Below are 23,286 nucleotides of genomic sequence, written 5' to 3'. Positions count from 1 at the left end.
TTGTATCTGCAAACTTGCAGATACATTTAAAAGATAATATCAATTAAAGAAATACATATATTTTAAATGCGAAATAGCGAAATAAGAGCTTAACTGTTGAACAGCTGATGGCTGTGATGAAGAGACTGTGCAAATTTGCCTCCGGATAAAAACTGAAATTTTACTCCGGCTATAGTCCCAATCTCACTTACGTGAAAGAGTAGTTTACTCATATAACGAATTCTAGGAAATCCATATGCCAACGACCATACCACGCTGAATACATCGGTTCTCGTCCGATCACCGAAATTAAGCAGCGTCGGGCGCGGTTAGTACTTAGATGGGGGACCGCTTGGGAACACCGCGTGTTGTTGGCTCCCAACAACTTTTTTACCTTTTTGTCAAAGTTTTTAAATACTTTCCTAGTTGTTGTTGTTTTTTATTTTTTTTTTTTAGAAAGTCTCATTGCACAAGTATCGGAATACGAAGGTAGATGTAAGCAAAAAAAAGCATCTAAGTATCTAAAATAAGCCAGTACATTAGAGTGTTAAATAGTATCTACTACGTTTTGTGAGTCACTATGCGCGGTATTATGAGAAATAGGATTAGATATTGTATCTGCAAACTTGCAGATACATATAAAAGATAATATCAATTAAAGAAATACATATATTTTAAATGCGAAATAGCGAAATAAGAGCTTAACTGTTGAACAGCTGATGGCTGTGATGAAGAGACTGTGCAAATTTGCCTCCGGATAAAAACTGAAATTTTACTCCGGCTATAGTCCCAAACTCACTTACGTGAAAGAGTAGTTTACTCATATAACGAATTCTAGGAAATCCATATGCCAACGACCATACCACGCTGAATACATCGGTTCTCGTCCGATCACCGAAATTAAGCAGCGTCGGGCGCGGTTAGTACTTAGATGGGGGACCGCTTGGGAACACCGCGTGTTGTTGGCTTCCAACAACTTTTTTACCTTTTTGTCAAAGTTTTTAAATACTTTCCTAGTTGTTGTTGTTTTTTATTTTTTTTTTTCAGAAAGTCTCATTTTTTTTGGGCAGTATACTCAACATTGCACAAGTATCGGAATACGAAGGTAGATAGTAAGCAAAAAAAAGCATCTAAGTATCTAAAATAAGCCAGTACATTGGAGTGTTAAATAGTATCTACTACGTTTTGTGAGTCACTTATGCGCGGTATTATGGGAAATAGGATTAGATATTGTATCTGCAAACTTGCAGATACATTTAAAAGATAATATCAATTAAAGAAATACATATATTTTAAATGCGAAATAGCGAAATAAGAGCTTAACTGTTGAACAGCTGATGGCTGTGATGAAGAGACTGTGCAAATTTGCCTCCGGATAAAAACTGAAATTTTACTCCGGCTATAGTCCCAAACTCACTTACGTGAAAGAGTAGTTTACTCATATAACGAATTCTAGGAAATCCATATGCCAACGACCATACCACGCTGAATACATCGGTTCTCGTCCGATCACCGAAATTAAGCAGCGTCGGGATAGCGGGCGCGGTTAGTACTTAGATGGGGGACCGCTTGGGAACACCGCGTGTTGTTGGCTCCCAACAACTTTTTTACCTTTTTGTCAAAGTTTTTAAATACTTTCCTAGTTGTTGTTGTTGTTTTTTTTTTTTTTTCAGAAAGTCTCATTTTTTTTGGGCAGTATACTCAACATTGCACAAGTATCGGAATACGAAGGTAGATAGTAAGCAAAAAAAAGCATCTAAGTATCTAAAATAAGCCAGTACATTAGAGTGTTAAATAGTATCTACTACGTTTTGTGAGTCACTATGCGCGGTATTATGAGAAATAGGATTAGATATTGTATCTGCAAACTTGCAGATACATTTAAAAGATAATATCAATTAAAGAAATACATATATTTTAAATGCGAAATAGCGAAATAAGAGCTTAACTGTTGAACAGCTGATGGCTGTGATGAAGAGACTGTGCAAATTTGCCTCCGGATAAAAACTGAAATTTTACTCCGGCTATAGTCCCAATCTCACTTACGTGAAAGAGTAGTTTACTCATATAACGAATTCTAGGAAATCCATATGCCAACGACCATACCACGCTGAATACATCGGTTCTCGTCCGATCACCGAAATTAAGCAGCGTCGGGATAGCGGGCGCGGTTAGTACTTAGATGGGGGACCGCTTGGGAACACCGCGTGTTGTTGGCTCCCAACAACTTTTTTACCTTTTTGTCAAAGTTTTTAAATACTTTCCTAGTTGTTGTTGTTTTTTATTTTTTTTTTTTTAGAAAGTCTCATTGCACAAGTATCGGAATACGAAGGTAGATGTAAGCAAAAAAAAGCATCTAAGTATCTAAAATAAGCCAGTACATTAGAGTGTTAAATAGTATCTACTACGTTTTGTGAGTCACTATGCGCGGTATTATGAGAAATAGGATTAGATATTGTATCTGCAAACTTGCAGATACATATAAAAGATAATATCAATTAAAGAAATACATATATTTTAAATGCGAAATAGCGAAATAAGAGCTTAACTGTTGAACAGCTGATGGCTGTGATGAAGAGACTGTGCAAATTTGCCTCCGGATAAAAACTGAAATTTTACTCCGGCTATAGTCCCAAACTCACTTACGTGAAAGAGTAGTTTACTCATATAACGAATTCTAGGAAATCCATATGCCAACGACCATACCACGCTGAATACATCGGTTCTCGTCCGATCACCGAAATTAAGCAGCGTCGGGCGCGGTTAGTACTTAGATGGGGGACCGCTTGGGAACACCGCGTGTTGTTGGCTTCCAACAACTTTTTTACCTTTTTGTCAAAGTTTTTAAATACTTTCCTAGTTGTTGTTGTTTTTTATTTTTTTTTTTTCAGAAAGTCTCATTGCACAAGTATCGGAATACGAAGGTAGATGTAAGCAAAAAAAAGCATCTAAGTATCTAAAATAAGCCAGTACATTAGAGTGTTAAATAGTATCTACTACGTTTTGTGAGTCACTATGCGCGGTATTATGAGAAATAGGATTAGATATTGTATCTGCAAACTTGCAGATACATATAAAAGATAATATCAATTAAAGAAATACATATATTTTAAATGCGAAATAGCGAAATAAGAGCTTAACTGTTGAACAGCTGATGGCTGTGATGAAGAGACTGTGCAAATTTGCCTCCGGATAAAAACTGAAATTTTACTCCGGCTATAGTCCCAAACTCACTTACGTGAAAGAGTAGTTTACTCATATAACGAATTCTAGGAAATCCATATGCCAACGACCATACCACGCTGAATACATCGGTTCTCGTCCGATCACCGAAATTAAGCAGCGTCGGGATAGCGGGCGCGGTTAGTACTTAGATGGGGGACCGCTTGGGAACACCGCGTGTTGTTGGCTTCCAACAACTTTTTTACCTTTTTGTCAAAGTTTTTAAATATTTTCCTAGTTGTTGTTGTTTTTTATTTTTTTTTTTCAGAAAGTCTCATTTTTTTTGGGCAGTATACTCAACATTGCACAAGTATCGGAATACGAAGGTAGATAGTAAGCAAAAAAAAGCATCTAAGTATCTAAAATAAGCCAGTACATTGGAGTGTTAAATAGTATCTACTACGTTTTGTGAGTCACTTATGCGCGGTATTATGGGAAATAGGATTAGATATTGTATCTGCAAACTTGCAGATACATTTAAAAGATAATATCAATTAAAGAAATACATATATTTTAAATGCGAAATAGCGAAATAAGAGCTTAACTGTTGAACAGCTGATGGCTGTGATGAAGAGACTGTGCAAATTTGCCTCCGGATAAAAACTGAAATTTTACTCCGGCTATAGTCCCAATCTCACTTACGTGAAAGAGTAGTTTACTTATATAACGAATTTTAGGAAATCCCTATGCCAACGACCATACCACGCTGAATACATCGGTTCTCGTCCGATCACCGAAATTAAGCAGCGTCGGGATAGCGGGCGCGGTTAGTACTTAGATGGGGGACCGCTTGGGAACACCGCGTGTTGTTGGCTCCCAACAACTTTTTTACCTTTTTGTCAAAGTTTTTAAATACTTTCCTAGTTGTTGTTGTTTTTTATTTTTTTTTTTTTTTCAGAAAGTCTCATTTTTTTTGGGCAGTATACTCAACATTGCACAAGTATCGGAATACGAAGGTAGATAGTAAGCAAAAAAAAGCATCTAAGTATCTAAAATAAGCCAGTACATTAGAGTGTTAAATAGTATCTACTACGTTTTGTGAGTCACTATGCGCGGTATTATGAGAAATAGGATTAGATATTGTATCTGCAAACTTGCAGATACATTTAAAAGATAATATCAATTAAAGAAATACATATATTTTAAATGCGAAATAGCGAAATAAGAGCTTAACTGTTGAACAGCTGATGGCTGTGATGAAGAGACTGTGCAAATTTGCCTCCGGATAAAAACTGAAATTTTACTCCGGCTATAGTCCCAAACTCACTTACGTGAAAGAGTAGTTTACTCATATAACGAATTCTAGGAAATCCATATGCCAACGACCATACCACGCTGAATACATCGGTTCTCGTCCGATCACCGAAATTAAGCAGCGTCGGGCGCGGTTAGTACTTAGATGGGGGACCGCTTGGGAACACCGCGTGTTGTTGGCTCCCAACAACTTTTTTACCTTTTTGTCAAAGTTTTTAAATACTTTCCTAGTTGTTGTTGTTTTTTATTTTTTTTTTCAGAAAGTCTCATTTTTTTTTTGGGCAGTATACACAACATTGCACAAGTATCGGAATACGAAGGTAGATGTAAGCAAAAAAAGTATTTAAGTATCTAAAATAAGCCAGTACATTGGAGTGTTAAATAGTATCTACTACGTTTTGTGAGTCACTTATGCGCGGTATTATGGGAAATAGGATTAGATATTGTATCTGCAAACTTGCAGATACATATAAAAGATAATATCAATTAAAGAAATACATATATTTTAAATGCGAAATAGCGAAATAAGAGCTTAACTGTTGAACAGCTGATGGCTGTGATGAAGAGACTGTGCAAATTTGCCTCCGGATAAAAACTGAAATTTTACTCCGGCTATAGTCCCAAACTCACTTACGTGAAAGAGTAGTTTACTCATATAACGAATTCTAGGAAATCCATATGCCAACGACCATACCACGCTGAATACATCGGTTCTCGTCCGATCACCGAAATTAAGCAGCGTCGGGCGCGGTTAGTACTTAGATGGGGGACCGCTTGGGAACACCGCGTGTTGTTGGCTTCCAACAACTTTTTTACCTTTTTGTCAAAGTTTTTAAATACTTTCCTAGTTGTTGTTGTTTTTTATTTTTTTTTTTCAGAAAGTCTCATTTTTTTTGGGCAGTATACTCAACATTGCACAAGTATCGGAATACGAAGGTAGATAGTAAGCAAAAAAAAGCATCTAAGTATCTAAAATAAGCCAGTACATTAGAGTGTTAAATAGTATCTACTACGTTTTGTGAGTCACTTATGCGCGGTATTATGGGAAATAGGATTAGATATTGTATCTGCAAACTTGCAGATACATTTAAAAGATAATATCAATTAAAGAAATACATATATTTTAAATGCGAAATAGCGAAATAAGAGCTTAACTGTTGAACAGCTGATGGCTGTGATGAAGAGACTGTGCAAATTTGCCTCCGGATAAAAACTGAAATTTTACTCCGGCTATAGTCCCAAACTCACTTACGTGAAATAGTAGTTTACTCATATAACGAATTCTAGGAAATCCATATGCCAACGACCATACCACGCTGAATACATCGGTTCTCGTCCGATCACCGAAATTAAGCAGCGTCGGGCGCGGTTAGTACTTAGATGGGGGACCGCTTGGGAACACCGCGTGTTGTTGGCTCCCAACAACTTTTTTACCTTTTTGTCAAAGTTTTTAAATACTTTCCTAGTTGTTGTTGTTTTTTATTTTTTTTTTCAGAAAGTCTCATTTTTTTTTTTGGGCAGTATACACATTATTGCACAAGTATCGGAATACGAAGGTAGATGTAAGCAAAAAAAGTATTTAAGTATCTAAAATAAGCCAGTACATTGGAGTGTTAAATAGTATCTACTACGTTTTGTGAGTCACTTATGCGCGGTATTATGGGAAATAGGATTAGATATTGTATCTGCAAACTTGCAGATACATATAAAAGATAATATCAATTAAAGAAATACATATATTTTAAATGCGAAATAGCGAAATAAGAGCTTAACTGTTGAACAGCTGATGGCTGTGATGAAGAGACTGTGCAAATTTGCCTCCGGATAAAAACTGAAATTTTACTCCGGCTATAGTCCCAAACTCACTTACGTGAAAGAGTAGTTTACTCATATAACGAATTCTAGGAAATCCATATGCCAACGACCATACCACGCTGAATACATCGGTTCTCGTCCGATCACCGAAATTAAGCAGCGTCGGGCGCGGTTAGTACTTAGATGGGGGACCGCTTGGGAACACCGCGTGTTGTTGGCTCCCAACAACTTTTTTACCTTTTTGTCAAAGTTTTTAAATACTTTCCTAGTTGTTGTTGTTTTTTATTTTTTTTTTCAGAAAGTCTCATTTTTTTTTTGGGCAGTATACACAACATTGCACAAGTATCGGAATACGAAGGTAGATGTAAGCAAAAAAAAGCATCTAAGTATCTAAAATAAGCCAGTACATTGGAGTGTTAAATAGTATCTACTACGTTTTGTGAGTCACTATGCGCGGTATTATGAGAAATAGGATTAGATATTGTATCTGCAAACTTGCAGATACATTTAAAAGATAATATCAATTAAAGAAATACATATATTTTAAATGCGAAATAGCGAAATAAGAGCTTAACTGTTGAACAGCTGATGGCTGTGATGAAGAGACTGTGCAAATTTGCCTCCGGATAAAAACTGAAATTTTACTCCGGCTATAGTCCCAATCTCACTTACGTGAAAGAGTAGTTTACTCATATAACGAATTCTAGGAAATCCATATGCCAACGACCATACCACGCTGAATACATCGGTTCTCGTCCGATCACCGAAATTAAGCAGCGTCGGGATAGCGGGCGCGGTTAGTACTTAGATGGGGGACCGCTTGGGAACACCGCGTGTTGTTGGCTCCCAACAACTTTTTTACCTTTTTGTCAAAGTTTTTAAATACTTTCCTAGTTGTTGTTGTTTTTTATTTTTTTTTTTTTTAGAAAGTCTCATTGCACAAGTATCGGAATACGAAGGTAGATGTAAGCAAAAAAAAGCATCTAAGTATCTAAAATAAGCCAGTACATTAGAGTGTTAAATAGTATCTACTACGTTTTGTGAGTCACTATGCGCGGTATTATGAGAAATAGGATTAGATATTGTATCTGCAAACTTGCAGATACATATAAAAGATAATATCAATTAAAGAAATACATATATTTTAAATGCGAAATAGCGAAATAAGAGCTTAACTGTTGAACAGCTGATGGCTGTGATGAAGAGACTGTGCAAATTTGCCTCCGGATAAAAACTGAAATTTTACTCCGGCTATAGTCCCAAACTCACTTACGTGAAAGAGTAGTTTACTCATATAACGAATTCTAGGAAATCCATATGCCAACGACCATACCACGCTGAATACATCGGTTCTCGTCCGATCACCGAAATTAAGCAGCGTCGGGATAGCGGGCGCGGTTAGTACTTAGATGGGGGACCGCTTGGGAACACCGCGTGTTGTTGGCTCCCAACAACTTTTTTACCTTTTTGTCAAAGTTTTTAAATACTTTCCTAGTTGTTGTTGTTTTTTATTTTTTTTTTCAGAAAGTCTCATTTTTTTTTTTGGGCAGTATACACATTATTGCACAAGTATCGGAATACGAAGGTAGATGTAAGCAAAAAAAGTATTTAAGTATCTAAAATAAGCCAGTACATTGGAGTGTTAAATAGTATCTACTACGTTTTGTGAGTCACTTATGCGCGGTATTATGGGAAATAGGATTAGATATTGTATCTGCAAACTTGCAGATACATATAAAAGATAATATCAATTAAAGAAATACATATATTTTAAATGCGAAATAGCGAAATAAGAGCTTAACTGTTGAACAGCTGATGGCTGTGATGAAGAGACTGTGCAAATTTGCCTCCGGATAAAAACTGAAATTTTACTCCGGCTATAGTCCCAAACTCACTTACGTGAAAGAGTAGTTTACTCATATAACGAATTCTAGGAAATCCATATGCCAACGACCATACCACGCTGAATACATCGGTTCTCGTCCGATCACCGAAATTAAGCAGCGTCGGGCGCGGTTAGTACTTAGATGGGGGACCGCTTGGGAACACCGCGTGTTGTTGGCTTCCAACAACTTTTTTACCTTTTTGTCAAAGTTTTTAAATACTTTCCTAGTTGTTGTTGTTTTTTATTTTTTTTTTTCAGAAAGTCTCATTTTTTTTGGGCAGTATACTCAACATTGCACAAGTATCGGAATACGAAGGTAGATAGTAAGCAAAAAAAAGCATCTAAGTATCTAAAATAAGCCAGTACATTGGAGTGTTAAATAGTATCTACTACGTTTTGTGAGTCACTTATGCGCGGTATTATGGGAAATAGGATTAGATATTGTATCTGCAAACTTGCAGATACATTTAAAAGATAATATCAATTAAAGAAATACATATATTTTAAATGCGAAATAGCGAAATAAGAGCTTAACTGTTGAACAGCTGATGGCTGTGATGAAGAGACTGTGCAAATTTGCCTCCGGATAAAAACTGAAATTTTACTCCGGCTATAGTCCCAAACTCACTTACGTGAAAGAGTAGTTTACTCATATAACGAATTCTAGGAAATCCATATGCCAACGACCATACCACGCTGAATACATCGGTTCTCGTCCGATCACCGAAATTAAGCAGCGTCGGGATAGCGGGCGCGGTTAGTACTTAGATGGGGGACCGCTTGGGAACACCGCGTGTTGTTGGCTTCCAACAACTTTTTTACCTTTTTGTCAAAGTTTTTAAATACTTTCCTAGTTGTTGTTGTTTTTTATTTTTTTTTTTCAGAAAGTCTCATTGCACAAGTATCGGAATACGAAGGTAGATGTAAGCAAAAAAAAGCATCTAAGTATCTAAAATAAGCCAGTACATTAGAGTGTTAAATAGTATCTACTACGTTTTGTGAGTCACTATGCGCGGTATTATGAGAAATAGGATTAGATATTGTATCTGCAAACTTGCAGATACATATAAAAGATAATATCAATTAAAGAAATACATATATTTTAAATGCGAAATAGCGAAATAAGAGCTTAACTGTTGAACAGCTGATGGCTGTGATGAAGAGACTGTGCAAATTTGCCTCCGGATAAAAACTGAAATTTTACTCCGGCTATAGTCCCAAACTCACTTACGTGAAAGAGTAGTTTACTCATATAACGAATTCTAGGAAATCCATATGCCAACGACCATACCACGCTGAATACATCGGTTCTCGTCCGATCACCGAAATTAAGCAGCGTCGGGATAGCGGGCGCGGTTAGTACTTAGATGGGGGACCGCTTGGGAACACCGCGTGTTGTTGGCTTCCAACAACTTTTTTACCTTTTTGTCAAAGTTTTTAAATACTTTCCTAGTTGTTGTTGTTTTTTATTTTTTTTTTTTTTAGAAAGTCTCATTGCACAAGTATCGGAATACGAAGGTAGATGTAAGCAAAAAAAAGCATCTAAGTATCTAAAATAAGCCAGTACATTAGAGTGTTAAATAGTATCTACTACGTTTTGTGAGTCACTATGCGCGGTATTATGAGAAATAGGATTAGATATTGTATCTGCAAACTTGCAGATACATATAAAAGATAATATCAATTAAAGAAATACATATATTTTAAATGCGAAATAGCGAAATAAGAGCTTAACTGTTGAACAGCTGATGGCTGTGATGAAGAGACTGTGCAAATTTGCCTCCGGATAAAAACTGAAATTTTACTCCGGCTATAGTCCCAAACTCACTTACGTGAAAGAGTAGTTTACTCATATAACGAATTCTAGGAAATCCATATGCCAACGACCATACCACGCTGAATACATCGGTTCTCGTCCGATCACCGAAATTAAGCAGCGTCGGGATAGCGGGCGCGGTTAGTACTTAGATGGGGGACCGCTTGGGAACACCGCGTGTTGTTGGCTTCCAACAACTTTTTTACCTTTTTGTCAAAGTTTTTAAATACTTTCCTAGTTGTTGTTGTTTTTTATTTTTTTTTTTTTTAGAAAGTCTCATTGCACAAGTATCGGAATACGAAGGTAGATGTAAGCAAAAAAAAGCATCTAAGTATCTAAAATAAGCCAGTACATTAGAGTGTTAAATAGTATCTACTACGTTTTGTGAGTCACTATGCGCGGTATTATGAGAAATAGGATTAGATATTGTATCTGCAAACTTGCAGATACATATAAAAGATAATATCAATTAAAGAAATACATATATTTTAAATGCGAAATAGCGAAATAAGAGCTTAACTGTTGAACAGCTGATGGCTGTGATGAAGAGACTGTGCAAATTTGCCTCCGGATAAAAACTGAAATTTTACTCCGGCTATAGTCCCAAACTCACTTACGTGAAAGAGTAGTTTACTCATATAACGAATTCTAGGAAATCCATATGCCAACGACCATACCACGCTGAATACATCGGTTCTCGTCCGATCACCGAAATTAAGCAGCGTCGGGCGCGGTTAGTACTTAGATGGGGGACCGCTTGGGAACACCGCGTGTTGTTGGCTTCCAACAACTTTTTTACCTTTTTGTCAAAGTTTTTAAATACTTTCCTAGTTGTTGTTGTTTTTTATTTTTTTTTTTCAGAAAGTCTCATTGCACAAGTATCGGAATACGAAGGTAGATGTAAGCAAAAAAAAGCATCTAAGTATCTAAAATAAGCCAGTACATTAGAGTGTTAAATAGTATCTACTACGTTTTGTGAGTCACTATGCGCGGTATTATGAGAAATAGGATTAGATATTGTATCTGCAAACTTGCAGATACATATAAAAGATAATATCAATTAAAGAAATACATATATTTTAAATGCGAAATAGCGAAATAAGAGCTTAACTGTTGAACAGCTGATGGCTGTGATGAAGAGACTGTGCAAATTTGCCTCCGGATAAAAACTGAAATTTTACTCCGGCTATAGTCCCAAACTCACTTACGTGAAAGAGTAGTTTACTCATATAACGAATTCTAGGAAATCCATATGCCAACGACCATACCACGCTGAATACATCGGTTCTCGTCCGATCACCGAAATTAAGCAGCGTCGGGATAGCGGGCGCGGTTAGTACTTAGATGGGGGACCGCTTGGGAACACCGCGTGTTGTTGGCTTCCAACAACTTTTTTACCTTTTTGTCAAAGTTTTTAAATATTTTCCTAGTTGTTGTTGTTTTTTATTTTTTTTTTTTCAGAAAGTCTCATTTTTTTTGGGCAGTATACTCAACATTGCACAAGTATCGGAATACGAAGGTAGATAGTAAGCAAAAAAAAGCATCTAAGTATCTAAAATAAGCCAGTACATTGGAGTGTTAAATAGTATCTACTACGTTTTGTGAGTCACTTATGCGCGGTATTATGGGAAATAGGATTAGATATTGTATCTGCAAACTTGCAGATACATTTAAAAGATAATATCAATTAAAGAAATACATATATTTTAAATGCGAAATAGCGAAATAAGAGCTTAACTGTTGAACAGCTGATGGCTGTGATGAAGAGACTGTGCAAATTTGCCTCCGGATAAAAACTGAAATTTTACTCCGGCTATAGTCCCAATCTCACTTACGTGAAAGAGTAGTTTACTCATATAACGAATTTTAGGAAATCCCTATGCCAACGACCATACCACGCTGAATACATCGGTTCTCGTCCGATCACCGAAATTAAGCAGCGTCGGGATAGCGGGCGCGGTTAGTACTTAGATGGGGGACCGCTTGGGAACACCGCGTGTTGTTGGCTCCCAACAACTTTTTTACCTTTTTGTCAAAGTTTTTAAATACTTTCCTAGTTGTTGTTGTTTTTTATTTTTTTTTTTTTCAGAAAGTCTCATTTTTTTTTTGGGCACAAGTATCGGAATACGAAGGTAGATAGTAAGCAAAAAAAGTATCTAAGTATCTAAAATAAGCCAGTACATTAGAGTGTTAAATAGTATCTACTACGTTTTGTGAGTCACTTATGCGCGGTATTATGGGAAATAGGATTAGATATTGTATCTGCAAACTTGCAGATACATTTAAAAGATAATATCAATTAAAGAAATACATATATTTTAAATGCGAAATAGCGAAATAAGAGCTTAACTGTTGAACAGCTGATGGCTGTGATGAAGAGACTGTGCAAATTTGCCTCCGGATAAAAACTGAAATTTTACTCCGGCTATAGTCCCAAACTCACTTACGTGAAAGAGTAGTTTACTCATATAACGAATTCTAGGAAATCCATATGCCAACGACCATACCACGCTGAATACATCGGTTCTCGTCCGATCACCGAAATTAAGCAGCGTCGGGCGCGGTTAGTACTTAGATGGGGGACCGCTTGGGAACACCGCGTGTTGTTGGCTCCCAACAACTTTTTTACCTTTTTGTCAAAGTTTTTAAATACTTTCCTAGTTGTTGTTGTTTTTTATTTTTTTTTTTTTTTCAGAAAGTCTCATTTTTTTTGGGCAGTATACTCAACATTGCACAAGTATCGGAATACGAAGGTAGATAGTAAGCAAAAAAAAGCATCTAAGTATCTAAAATAAGCCAGTACATTAGAGTGTTAAATAGTATCTACTACGTTTTGTGAGTCACTATGCGCGGTATTATGAGAAATAGGATTAGATATTGTATCTGCAAACTTGCAGATACATTTAAAAGATAATATCAATTAAAGAAATACATATATTTTAAATGCGAAATAGCGAAATAAGAGCTTAACTGTTGAACAGCTGATGGCTGTGATGAAGAGACTGTGCAAATTTGCCTCCGGATAAAAACTGAAATTTTACTCCGGCTATAGTCCCAAACTCACTTACGTGAAAGAGTAGTTTACTCATATAACGAATTCTAGGAAATCCATATGCCAACGACCATACCACGCTGAATACATCGGTTCTCGTCCGATCACCGAAATTAAGCAGCGTCGGGCGCGGTTAGTACTTAGATGGGGGACCGCTTGGGAACACCGCGTGTTGTTGGCTCCCAACAACTTTTTTACCTTTTTGTCAAAGTTTTTAAATACTTTCCTAGTTGTTGTTGTTTTTTATTTTTTTTTTCAGAAAGTCTCATTTTTTTTTTTGGGCAGTATACACATTATTGCACAAGTATCGGAATACGAAGGTAGATGTAAGCAAAAAAAGTATTTAAGTATCTAAAATAAGCCAGTACATTGGAGTGTTAAATAGTATCTACTACGTTTTGTGAGTCACTTATGCGCGGTATTATGGGAAATAGGATTAGATATTGTATCTGCAAACTTGCAGATACATATAAAAGATAATATCAATTAAAGAAATACATATATTTTAAATGCGAAATAGCGAAATAAGAGCTTAACTGTTGAACAGCTGATGGCTGTGATGAAGAGACTGTGCAAATTTGCCTCCGGATAAAAACTGAAATTTTACTCCGGCTATAGTCCCAAACTCACTTACGTGAAAGAGTAGTTTACTCATATAACGAATTCTAGGAAATCCATATGCCAACGACCATACCACGCTGAATACATCGGTTCTCGTCCGATCACCGAAATTAAGCAGCGTCGGGCGCGGTTAGTACTTAGATGGGGGACCGCTTGGGAACACCGCGTGTTGTTGGCTTCCAACAACTTTTTTACCTTTTTGTCAAAGTTTTTAAATACTTTCCTAGTTGTTGTTGTTTTTTATTTTTTTTTTTCAGAAAGTCTCATTTTTTTTGGGCAGTATACTCAACATTGCACAAGTATCGGAATACGAAGGTAGATAGTAAGCAAAAAAAAGCATCTAAGTATCTAAAATAAGCCAGTACATTGGAGTGTTAAATAGTATCTACTACGTTTTGTGAGTCACTTATGCGCGGTATTATGGGAAATAGGATTAGATATTGTATCTGCAAACTTGCAGATACATTTAAAAGATAATATCAATTAAAGAAATACATATATTTTAAATGCGAAATAGCGAAATAAGAGCTTAACTGTTGAACAGCTGATGGCTGTGATGAAGAGACTGTGCAAATTTGCCTCCGGATAAAAACTGAAATTTTACTCCGGCTATAGTCCCAAACTCACTTACGTGAAAGAGTAGTTTACTCATATAACGAATTCTAGGAAATCCATATGCCAACGACCATACCACGCTGAATACATCGGTTCTCGTCCGATCACCGAAATTAAGCAGCGTCGGGATAGCGGGCGCGGTTAGTACTTAGATGGGGGACCGCTTGGGAACACCGCGTGTTGTTGGCTCCCAACAACTTTTTTACCTTTTTGTCAAAGTTTTTAAATACTTTCCTAGTTGTTGTTGTTTTTTATTTTTTTTTTTTTTTAGAAAGTCTCATTGCACAAGTATCGGAATACGAAGGTAGATGTAAGCAAAAAAAAGCATCTAAGTATCTAAAATAAGCCAGTACATTAGAGTGTTAAATAGTATCTACTACGTTTTGTGAGTCACTATGCGCGGTATTATGAGAAATAGGATTAGATATTGTATCTGCAAACTTGCAGATACATATAAAAGATAATATCAATTAAAGAAATACATATATTTTAAATGCGAAATAGCGAAATAAGAGCTTAACTGTTGAACAGCTGATGGCTGTGATGAAGAGACTGTGCAAATTTGCCTCCGGATAAAAACTGAAATTTTACTCCGGCTATAGTCCCAAACTCACTTACGTGAAAGAGTAGTTTACTCATATAACGAATTCTAGGAAATCCATATGCCAACGACCATACCACGCTGAATACATCGGTTCTCGTCCGATCACCGAAATTAAGCAGCGTCGGGCGCGGTTAGTACTTAGATGGGGGACCGCTTGGGAACACCGCGTGTTGTTGGCTCCCAACAACTTTTTTACCTTTTTGTCAAAGTTTTTAAATACTTTCCTAGTTGTTGTTGTTTTTTATTTTTTTTTTCAGAAAGTCTCATTTTTTTTTTTGGGCAGTATACACATTATTGCACAAGTATCGGAATACGAAGGTAGATGTAAGCAAAAAAAGTATTTAAGTATCTAAAATAAGCCAGTACATTGGAGTGTTAAATAGTATCTACTACGTTTTGTGAGTCACTTATGCGCGGTATTATGGGAAATAGGATTAGATATTGTATCTGCAAACTTGCAGATACATATAAAAGATAATATCAATTAAAGAAATACATATATTTTAAATGCGAAATAGCGAAATAAGAGCTTAACTGTTGAACAGCTGATGGCTGTGATGAAGAGACTGTGCAAATTTGCCTCCGGATAAAAACTGAAATTTTACTCCGGCTATAGTCCCAAACTCACTTACGTGAAAGAGTAGTTTACTCATATAACGAATTCTAGGAAATCCATATGCCAACGACCATACCACGCTGAATACATCGGTTCTCGTCCGATCACCGAAATTAAGCAGCGTCGGGCGCGGTTAGTACTTAGATGGGGGACCGCTTGGGAACACCGCGTGTTGTTGGCTTCCAACAACTTTTTTACCTTTTTGTCAAAGTTTTTAAATACTTTCCTAGTTGTTGTTGTTTTTTATTTTTTTTTTTCAGAAAGTCTCATTTTTTTTGGGCAGTATACTCAACATTGCACAAGTATCGGAATACGAAGGTAGATAGTAAGCAAAAAAAAGCATCTAAGTATCTAAAATAAGCCAGTACATTGGAGTGTTAAATAGTATCTACTACGTTTTGTGAGTCACTTATGCGCGGTATTATGGGAAATAGGATTAGATATTGTATCTGCAAACTTGCAGATACATTTAAAAGATAATATCAATTAAAGAAATACATATATTTTAAATGCGAAATAGCGAAATAAGAGCTTAACTGTTGAACAGCTGATGGCTGTGATGAAGAGACTGTGCAAATTTGCCTCCGGATAAAAACTGAAATTTTACTCCGGCTATAGTCCCAAACTCACTTACGTGAAAGAGTAGTTTACTCATATAACGAATTCTAGGAAATCCATATGCCAACGACCATACCACGCTGAATACATCGGTTCTCGTCCGATCACCGAAATTAAGCAGCGTCGGGATAGCGGGCGCGGTTAGTACTTAGATGGGGGACCGCTTGGGAACACCGCGTGTTGTTGGCTCCCAACAACTTTTTTACCTTTTTGTCAAAGTTTTTAAATACTTTCCTAGTTGTTGTTGTTTTTTATTTTTTTTTTTTTTAGAAAGTCTCATTGCACAAGTATCGGAATACGAAGGTAGATGTAAGCAAAAAAAAGCATCTAAGTATCTAAAATAAGCCAGTACATTAGAGTGTTAAATAGTATCTACTACGTTTTGTGAGTCACTATGCGCGGTATTATGAGAAATAGGATTAGATATTGTATCTGCAAACTTGCAGATACATATAAAAGATAATATCAATTAAAGAAATACATATATTTTAAATGCGAAATAGCGAAATAAGAGCTTAACTGTTGAACAGCTGATGGCTGTGATGAAGAGACTGTGCAAATTTGCCTCCGGATAAAAACTGAAATTTTACTCCGGCTATAGTCCCAAACTCACTTACGTGAAAGAGTAGTTTACTCATATAACGAATTCTAGGAAATCCATATGCCAACGACCATACCACGCTGAATACATCGGTTCTCGTCCGATCACCGAAATTAAGCAGCGTCGGGCGCGGTTAGTACTTAGATGGGGGACCGCTTGGGAACACCGCGTGTTGTTGGCTTCCAACAACTTTTTTACCTTTTTGTCAAAGTTTTTAAATACTTTCCTAGTTGTTGTTGTTTTTTATTTTTTTTTTTTTTCAGAAAGTCTCATTGCACAAGTATCGGAATACGAAGGTAGATGTAAGCAAAAAAAAGCATCTAAGTATCTAAAATAAGCCAGTACATTAGAGTGTTAAATAGTATCTACTACGTTTTGTGAGTCACTATGCGCGGTATTATGAGAAATAGGATTAGATATTGTATCTGCAAACTTGCAGATACATATAAAAGATAATATCAATTAAAGAAATACATATATTTTAAATGCGAAATAGCGAAATAAGAGCTTAACTGTTGAACAGCTGATGGCTGTGATGAAGAGACTGTGCAAATTTGCCTCCGGATAAAAACTGAAATTTTACTCCGGCTATAGTCCCAAACTCACTTACGTGAAAGAGTAGTTTACTCATATAACGAATTCTAGGAAATCCATATGCCAACGACCATACCACGCTGAATACATCGGTTCTCGTCCGATCACCGAAATTAAGCAGCGTCGGGCGCGGTTAGTACTTAGATGGGGGACCGCTTGGGAACACCGCGTGTTGTTGGCTCCCAACAACTTTTTTACCTTTTTGTCAAAGTTTTTAAATACTTTCCTAGTTGTTGTGGTTTTTTATTTTTTTTTTCAGAAAGTCTCATTTTTTTTTTTGGGCAGTATACACAACATTGCACAAGTATCGGAATACGAAGGTAGATGTAAGCAAAAAAAGTATTTAAGTATCTAAAATAAGCCAGTACATTGGAGTGTTAAATAGTATCTACTACGTTTTGTGAGTCACTTATGCGCGGTATTATGGGAAATAGGATTAGATATTGTATCTGCAAACTTGCAGATACATATAAAAGATAATATCAATTAAAGAAATACATATATTTTAAATGCGAAATAGCGAAATAAGAGCTTAACTGTTGAACAGCTGATGGCTGTGATGAAGAGACTGTGCAAATTTGCCTCCGGATAAAAACTGAAATTTTACTCCGGCTATAGTCCCAAACTCACTTACGTGAAAGAGTAGTTTACTCATATAACGAATTCTAGGAAATCCATATGCCAACGACCATACCACGCTGAATACATCGGTTCTCGTCCGATCACCGAAATTAAGCAGCGTCGGGATAGCGGGCGCGGTTAGTACTTAGATGGGGGACCGCTTGGGAACACCGCGTGTTGTTGGCTCCCAACAACTTTTTTACCTTTTTGTCAAAGTTTTTAAATACTTTCCTAGTTGTTGTTGTTTTTTATTTTTTTTTTTTTCAGAAAGTCTCATTTAGTTTTTTTGGCAGTATACACAACATTGCACAAGTATCGGAATACGAAGGTAGATAGTAAGCAAAAAAAAGTATCTAAGTATCTAAAATAAGCCAGTACATTAGAGTGTTAAATAGTATCTACTACGTTTTGTGAGTCACTTATGCGCGGTATTATGGGAAATAGAATTAGATATTGTATCTGCAAACTTGCAGATACATTTAAAAGATAATATCAATTAAAGAAATACATATATTTTAAATGCGAAATAGCGAAATAAGAGCTTAACTGTTGAACAGCTGATGGCTGTGATGAAGAGACTGTGCAAATTTGCCTCCGGATAAAAACTGAAATTTTACTCCGGCTATAGTCCCAATCTCACTTACGTGAAAGAGTAGTTTACTCATATACCGAATTCTAGGAAATCCATATGCCAACGACCATACCACGCTGAATACATCGGTTCTCGTCCGATCACCGAAATTAAGCAGCGTCGGGATAGCGGGCGCGGTTAGTACTTAGATGGGGGACCGCTTGGGAACACCGCGTGTTGTTGGCTCCCAACAACTTTTTTACCTTTTTGTCAAAGTTTTTAAATACTTTCCTAGTTGTTGTTGTTTTTTATTTTTTATTTTCAGAAAGTCTCATTTTTTTTTTTGGCAGTATACACAACATTGCACAAGTATCGGAATACGAAGGTAGATAGTAAGCAAAAAAAAGTATCTAAGTATCTAAAATAAGCCAGTACATTAGAGTACAGACTATTTAACACAGTATCTAATACGTTTTGTGAGTCACTATGCGCGGTATTATGAGAAATAGGATTAGATATTGTATCTGCAAACTTGCAGATACATTTAAAAGATAATATCAATTAAAGAAATACATATATTTTAAATGCGAAATAGCGAAATAAGAGCTTAACTGTTGAACAGCTGATGGCTGTGATGAAGAGACTGTGCAAATTTGCCTCCGGATAAAAACTGAAATTTTACTCCGGCTATAGTCCCAATCTCACTTACGTGAAAGAGTAGTTTACTCATATAACGAATTCTAGGAAATCCATATGCCAACGACCATACCACGCTGAATACATCGGTTCTCGTCCGATCACCGAAATTAAGCAGCGTCGGGATAGCGGGCGCGGTTAGTACTTAGATGGGGGACCGCTTGGGAACACCGCGTGTTGTTGGCTCCCAACAACTTTTTTACCTTTTTGTCAAAGTTTTTAAATACTTTCCTAGTTGTTGTTGTTTTTTATTTTTTTTTTTCAGAAAGTCTCATTTTGTTTTTTTTGGCAGTATACACAACATTGCACAAGTATCGGAATACGAAGGTAGATAGTAAGCAAAAAAAAAGTATCTAAGTATCTAAAATAAGCCAGTACATTAGAGTGTTAAATAGTATCTACTACGTTTTGTGAGTCACTTATGCGCGGTATTATGGGAAATAGGATTAGATATTGTATCTGCAAACTTGCAGATACATTTAAAAGATAATATCAATTAAAGAAATACATATATTTTAAATGCGAAATAGCGAAATAAGAGCTTAACTGTTGAACAGCTGATGGCTGTGATGAAGAGACTGTGCAAATTTGCCTCCGGATAAAAACTGAAATTTTACTCCGGCTATAGTCCCAATCTCACTTACGTGAAAGAGTAGTTTACTCATATAACGAATTCTAGGAAATCCATATGCCAACGACCATACCACGCTGAATACATCGGTTCTCGTCCGATCACCGAAATTAAGCAGCGTCGGGATAGCGGGCGCGGTTAGTACTTAGATGGGGGACCGCTTGGGAACACCGCGTGTTGTTGGCTCCCAACAACTTTTTTACCTTTTTGTCAAAGTTTTTAAATACTTTCCTAGTTGTTGTTGTTTTTTATTTTTTATTTTCAGAAAGTCTTATTTTTTTTTTTGGGCAGTATACACAACATTGCACAAGTATCGGAATACGAAGGTAGATAGTAAGCAAAAAAAAGTATCTAAGTATCTAAAATAAGCCAGTACATTAGAGTGTTAAATAGTATCTACTACGTTTTGTGAGTCACTTATGCGCGGTATTATGGGAAATAGAATTAGATATTGTATCTGCAAACTTGCAGATACATTTAAAAGATAATATCAATTAAAGAAATACATATATTTTAAATGCGAAATAGCGAAATAAGAGCTTAACTGTTGAACAGCTGATGGCTGTGATGAAGAGACTGTGCAAATTTGCCTCCGGATAAAAACTGAAATTTTACTCCGGCTATAGTCCCAATCTCACTTACGTGAAAGAGTAGTTTACTCATATAACGAATTCTAGGAAATCCATATGCCAACGACCATACCACGCTGAATACATCGGTTCTCGTCCGATCACCGAAATTAAGCAGCGTCGGGCGCGGTTAGTACTTAGATGGGGGACCGCTTGGGAACACCGCGTGTTGTTGGCTCCCAGCAACTTTTTTACCTTTTTGTCAAAGTTTTTAAATACTTTCCTAGTTGTTGTTGTTTTTTATTTTTTATTTTCAGAAAGTCTCATTTTTTTTTTTGGGCAGTATACACAACATTGCACAAGTATCGGAATACGAAGGTAGATAATAAGCAAAAAAAAGTATCTAAGTATCTAAAATAAGCCAGTACATTAGAGTGTTAAATAGTATCTACTACGTTTTGTGAGTCATTTATGCGCGGTATTATGGGAAATAGAATTAGATATTGTATCTGCAAACTTGCAGATACATTTAAAAGATAATATCAATTAAAGAAATACATATATTTTAAATGCGAAATAGCGAAATAAGAGCTTAACTGTTGAACAGCTGATGGCTGTGATGAAGAGACTGTGCAAATTTGCCTCCGGATAAAAACTGAAATTTTACTCCGGCTATAGTCCCAATCTCACTTACGTGAAAGAGTAGTTTACTCATATAACGAATTCTAGGAAATCCATATGCCAACGACCATACCACGCTGAATACATCGGTTCTCGTCCGATCACCGAAATTAAGCAGCGTCGGGCGCGGTTAGTACTTAGATGGGGGACCGCTTGGGAACACCGCGTGTTGTTGGCTCCCAGCAACTTTTTTACCTTTTTGTCAAAGTTTTTAAATACTTTCCTAGTTGTTGTTGTTTTTTATTTTTTATTTTCAGAAAGTCTCATTTTTTTTTTTGGGCAGTATACACAACATTGCACAAGTATCGGAATACGAAGGTAGATAGTAAGCAAAAAAAAGTATCTAAGTATCTAAAATAAGCCAGTACATTAGAGTGTTAAATAGTATCTACTACGTTTTGTGAGTCACTTATGCGCGGTATTATGGGAAATAGAATTAGATATTGTATCTGCAAACTTGCAGATACATTTAAAAGATAATATCAATTAAAGAAATACATATATTTTAAATGCGAAATAGCGAAATAAGAGCTTAACTGTTGAACAGCTGATGGCTGTGATGAAGAGACTGTGCAAATTTGCCTCCGGATAAAAACTGTAATTTTACTCCGGCTATAGTCCCAATCTCACTTACGTGAAAGAGTAGTTTACTCATATAACGAATTCTAGGAAATCCATATGCCAACGACCATACCACGCTGAATACATCGGTTCTCGTCCGATCACCGAAATTAAGCAGCGTCGGGATAGCGGGCGCGGTTAGTACTTAGATGGGGGACCGCTTGGGAACACCGCGTGTTGTTGGCTCCCAACAACTTTTTTACCTTTTTGTCAAAGTTTTTAAATACTTTCCTAGTTGTTGTTGTTTTTTATTTTTTTTTTTTTTAGAAAGTCTCATTGCACAAGTATCGGAATACGAAGGTAGATGTAAGCAAAAAAAAGCATCTAAGTATCTAAAATAAGCCAGTACATTAGAGTGTTAAATAGTATCTACTACGTTTTGTGAGTCACTATGCGCGGTATTATGAGAAATAGGATTAGATATTGTATCTGCAAACTTGCAGATACATATAAAAGATAATATCAATTAAAGAAATACATATATTTTAAATGCGAAATAGCGAAATAAGAGCTTAACTGTTGAACAGCTGATGGCTGTGATGAAGAGACTGTGCAAATTTGCCTCCGGATAAAAACTGAAATTTTACTCCGGCTATAGTCCCAAACTCACTTACGTGAAAGAGTAGTTTACTCATATAACGAATTCTAGGAAATCCATATGCCAACGACCATACCACGCTGAATACATCGGTTCTCGTCCGATCACCGAAATTAAGCAGCGTCGGGCGCGGTTAGTACTTAGATGGGGGACCGCTTGGGAACACCGCGTGTTGTTGGCTCCCAACAACTTTTTTACCTTTTTGTCAAAGTTTTTAAATACTTTCCTAGTTGTTGTTGTTTTTTATTTTTTTTTTCAGAAAGTCTCATTTTTTTTTTTGGGCAGTATACACATTATTGCACAAGTATCGGAATACGAAGGTAGATGTAAGCAAAAAAAGTATTTAAGTATCTAAAATAAGCCAGTACATTGGAGTGTTAAATAGTATCTACTACGTTTTGTGAGTCACTTATGCGCGGTATTATGGGAAATAGGATTAGATATTGTATCTGCAAACTTGCAGATACATATAAAAGATAATATCAATTAAAGAAATACATATATTTTAAATGCGAAATAGCGAAATAAGAGCTTAACTGTTGAACAGCTGATGGCTGTGATGAAGAGACTGTGCAAATTTGCCTCCGGATAAAAACTGAAATTTTACTCCGGCTATAGTCCCAAACTCACTTACGTGAAAGAGTAGTTTACTCATATAACGAATTCTAGGAAATCCATATGCCAACGACCATACCACGCTGAATACATCGGTTCTCGTCCGATCACCGAAATTAAGCAGCGTCGGGCGCGGTTAGTACTTAGATGGGGGACCGCTTGGGAACACCGCGTGTTGTTGGCTTCCAACAACTTTTTTACCTTTTTGTCAAAGTTTTTAAATACTTTCCTAGTTGTTGTTGTTTTTTATTTTTTTTTTTCAGAAAGTCTCATTTTTTTTGGGCAGTATACTCAACATTGCACAAGTATCGGAATACGAAGGTAGATAGTAAGCAAAAAAAAGCATCTAAGTATCTAAAATAAGCCAGTACATTGGAGTGTTAAATAGTAT

The 23,286-nt window shown here is 36.3% G+C and overlaps 20 non-coding genes and 18 pseudogenes across 20 annotated transcripts; all 38 read left to right on the top strand.

Annotated features, from left to right (window-relative positions):
* Positions 1 to 237: 237 nt before the first annotated feature.
* LOC128921093 (5S ribosomal RNA) lies at positions 238 to 356 on the top strand. The gene has a single exon (XR_008470722.1). It is a non-coding gene; the product is annotated as a 5S ribosomal RNA (ribosomal RNA).
* Positions 357 to 828: 472 nt separating this feature from the next.
* On the top strand, positions 829 to 947 carry LOC128921082 (5S ribosomal RNA). Its single transcript, XR_008470721.1, has one exon. It is a non-coding gene; the product is annotated as a 5S ribosomal RNA (ribosomal RNA).
* A 499-nt stretch (positions 948 to 1,446) lies between these two features.
* Positions 1,447 to 1,573, top strand: LOC128920839 (5S ribosomal RNA; annotated as a pseudogene).
* A 498-nt stretch (positions 1,574 to 2,071) lies between these two features.
* LOC128920837 (5S ribosomal RNA) lies at positions 2,072 to 2,198 on the top strand (annotated as a pseudogene).
* A 473-nt stretch (positions 2,199 to 2,671) lies between these two features.
* On the top strand, positions 2,672 to 2,790 carry LOC128921071 (5S ribosomal RNA). The gene has a single exon (XR_008470720.1). It is a non-coding gene; the product is annotated as a 5S ribosomal RNA (ribosomal RNA).
* A 473-nt stretch (positions 2,791 to 3,263) lies between these two features.
* LOC128920836 (5S ribosomal RNA) lies at positions 3,264 to 3,390 on the top strand (annotated as a pseudogene).
* A 499-nt stretch (positions 3,391 to 3,889) lies between these two features.
* On the top strand, positions 3,890 to 4,016 carry LOC128920835 (5S ribosomal RNA; annotated as a pseudogene).
* A 502-nt stretch (positions 4,017 to 4,518) lies between these two features.
* Positions 4,519 to 4,637, top strand: LOC128921060 (5S ribosomal RNA). Its single transcript, XR_008470719.1, has one exon. It is a non-coding gene; the product is annotated as a 5S ribosomal RNA (ribosomal RNA).
* A 498-nt stretch (positions 4,638 to 5,135) lies between these two features.
* On the top strand, positions 5,136 to 5,254 carry LOC128921049 (5S ribosomal RNA). The gene has a single exon (XR_008470718.1). It is a non-coding gene; the product is annotated as a 5S ribosomal RNA (ribosomal RNA).
* Positions 5,255 to 5,753: 499 nt separating this feature from the next.
* LOC128921038 (5S ribosomal RNA) lies at positions 5,754 to 5,872 on the top strand. Its single transcript, XR_008470717.1, has one exon. It is a non-coding gene; the product is annotated as a 5S ribosomal RNA (ribosomal RNA).
* Positions 5,873 to 6,371: 499 nt separating this feature from the next.
* On the top strand, positions 6,372 to 6,490 carry LOC128921027 (5S ribosomal RNA). The gene has a single exon (XR_008470716.1). It is a non-coding gene; the product is annotated as a 5S ribosomal RNA (ribosomal RNA).
* A 498-nt stretch (positions 6,491 to 6,988) lies between these two features.
* LOC128920834 (5S ribosomal RNA) lies at positions 6,989 to 7,115 on the top strand (annotated as a pseudogene).
* A 474-nt stretch (positions 7,116 to 7,589) lies between these two features.
* LOC128920833 (5S ribosomal RNA) lies at positions 7,590 to 7,716 on the top strand (annotated as a pseudogene).
* A 499-nt stretch (positions 7,717 to 8,215) lies between these two features.
* LOC128921016 (5S ribosomal RNA) lies at positions 8,216 to 8,334 on the top strand. Its single transcript, XR_008470715.1, has one exon. It is a non-coding gene; the product is annotated as a 5S ribosomal RNA (ribosomal RNA).
* A 499-nt stretch (positions 8,335 to 8,833) lies between these two features.
* On the top strand, positions 8,834 to 8,960 carry LOC128920832 (5S ribosomal RNA; annotated as a pseudogene).
* Positions 8,961 to 9,432: 472 nt separating this feature from the next.
* On the top strand, positions 9,433 to 9,559 carry LOC128920831 (5S ribosomal RNA; annotated as a pseudogene).
* Positions 9,560 to 10,033: 474 nt separating this feature from the next.
* LOC128920830 (5S ribosomal RNA) lies at positions 10,034 to 10,160 on the top strand (annotated as a pseudogene).
* Positions 10,161 to 10,634: 474 nt separating this feature from the next.
* LOC128921004 (5S ribosomal RNA) lies at positions 10,635 to 10,753 on the top strand. Its single transcript, XR_008470713.1, has one exon. It is a non-coding gene; the product is annotated as a 5S ribosomal RNA (ribosomal RNA).
* A 472-nt stretch (positions 10,754 to 11,225) lies between these two features.
* Positions 11,226 to 11,352, top strand: LOC128920829 (5S ribosomal RNA; annotated as a pseudogene).
* A 500-nt stretch (positions 11,353 to 11,852) lies between these two features.
* LOC128920828 (5S ribosomal RNA) lies at positions 11,853 to 11,979 on the top strand (annotated as a pseudogene).
* A 485-nt stretch (positions 11,980 to 12,464) lies between these two features.
* LOC128920993 (5S ribosomal RNA) lies at positions 12,465 to 12,583 on the top strand. Its single transcript, XR_008470712.1, has one exon. It is a non-coding gene; the product is annotated as a 5S ribosomal RNA (ribosomal RNA).
* A 502-nt stretch (positions 12,584 to 13,085) lies between these two features.
* On the top strand, positions 13,086 to 13,204 carry LOC128920982 (5S ribosomal RNA). Its single transcript, XR_008470711.1, has one exon. It is a non-coding gene; the product is annotated as a 5S ribosomal RNA (ribosomal RNA).
* A 499-nt stretch (positions 13,205 to 13,703) lies between these two features.
* On the top strand, positions 13,704 to 13,822 carry LOC128920971 (5S ribosomal RNA). Its single transcript, XR_008470710.1, has one exon. It is a non-coding gene; the product is annotated as a 5S ribosomal RNA (ribosomal RNA).
* A 499-nt stretch (positions 13,823 to 14,321) lies between these two features.
* On the top strand, positions 14,322 to 14,448 carry LOC128920826 (5S ribosomal RNA; annotated as a pseudogene).
* Positions 14,449 to 14,923: 475 nt separating this feature from the next.
* LOC128920960 (5S ribosomal RNA) lies at positions 14,924 to 15,042 on the top strand. The gene has a single exon (XR_008470709.1). It is a non-coding gene; the product is annotated as a 5S ribosomal RNA (ribosomal RNA).
* Positions 15,043 to 15,541: 499 nt separating this feature from the next.
* On the top strand, positions 15,542 to 15,660 carry LOC128920949 (5S ribosomal RNA). The gene has a single exon (XR_008470708.1). It is a non-coding gene; the product is annotated as a 5S ribosomal RNA (ribosomal RNA).
* A 499-nt stretch (positions 15,661 to 16,159) lies between these two features.
* LOC128920825 (5S ribosomal RNA) lies at positions 16,160 to 16,286 on the top strand (annotated as a pseudogene).
* Positions 16,287 to 16,760: 474 nt separating this feature from the next.
* On the top strand, positions 16,761 to 16,879 carry LOC128920938 (5S ribosomal RNA). The gene has a single exon (XR_008470707.1). It is a non-coding gene; the product is annotated as a 5S ribosomal RNA (ribosomal RNA).
* Positions 16,880 to 17,354: 475 nt separating this feature from the next.
* Positions 17,355 to 17,473, top strand: LOC128920927 (5S ribosomal RNA). Its single transcript, XR_008470706.1, has one exon. It is a non-coding gene; the product is annotated as a 5S ribosomal RNA (ribosomal RNA).
* Positions 17,474 to 17,972: 499 nt separating this feature from the next.
* On the top strand, positions 17,973 to 18,099 carry LOC128920824 (5S ribosomal RNA; annotated as a pseudogene).
* A 504-nt stretch (positions 18,100 to 18,603) lies between these two features.
* On the top strand, positions 18,604 to 18,730 carry LOC128920823 (5S ribosomal RNA; annotated as a pseudogene).
* Positions 18,731 to 19,239: 509 nt separating this feature from the next.
* LOC128920822 (5S ribosomal RNA) lies at positions 19,240 to 19,366 on the top strand (annotated as a pseudogene).
* A 504-nt stretch (positions 19,367 to 19,870) lies between these two features.
* LOC128920821 (5S ribosomal RNA) lies at positions 19,871 to 19,997 on the top strand (annotated as a pseudogene).
* Positions 19,998 to 20,499: 502 nt separating this feature from the next.
* Positions 20,500 to 20,618, top strand: LOC128920916 (5S ribosomal RNA). The gene has a single exon (XR_008470705.1). It is a non-coding gene; the product is annotated as a 5S ribosomal RNA (ribosomal RNA).
* Positions 20,619 to 21,120: 502 nt separating this feature from the next.
* Positions 21,121 to 21,239, top strand: LOC128920905 (5S ribosomal RNA). Its single transcript, XR_008470704.1, has one exon. It is a non-coding gene; the product is annotated as a 5S ribosomal RNA (ribosomal RNA).
* A 502-nt stretch (positions 21,240 to 21,741) lies between these two features.
* Positions 21,742 to 21,868, top strand: LOC128920820 (5S ribosomal RNA; annotated as a pseudogene).
* A 474-nt stretch (positions 21,869 to 22,342) lies between these two features.
* Positions 22,343 to 22,461, top strand: LOC128920893 (5S ribosomal RNA). Its single transcript, XR_008470702.1, has one exon. It is a non-coding gene; the product is annotated as a 5S ribosomal RNA (ribosomal RNA).
* Positions 22,462 to 22,960: 499 nt separating this feature from the next.
* LOC128920882 (5S ribosomal RNA) lies at positions 22,961 to 23,079 on the top strand. The gene has a single exon (XR_008470701.1). It is a non-coding gene; the product is annotated as a 5S ribosomal RNA (ribosomal RNA).
* Positions 23,080 to 23,286: the final 207 nt, after the last annotated feature.

The sequence above is a fragment of the Zeugodacus cucurbitae genome, chromosome 3 (genome assembly GCF_028554725.1).
Source record: "Zeugodacus cucurbitae isolate PBARC_wt_2022May chromosome 3, idZeuCucr1.2, whole genome shotgun sequence".
In the NCBI taxonomy this organism is placed as follows: Eukaryota; Metazoa; Arthropoda; class Insecta; order Diptera; family Tephritidae; genus Zeugodacus; species Zeugodacus cucurbitae.
The sequence above is the reverse complement of the archived record's forward strand: the minus strand, read 5'-3'. Positions and strand labels throughout refer to the sequence as shown.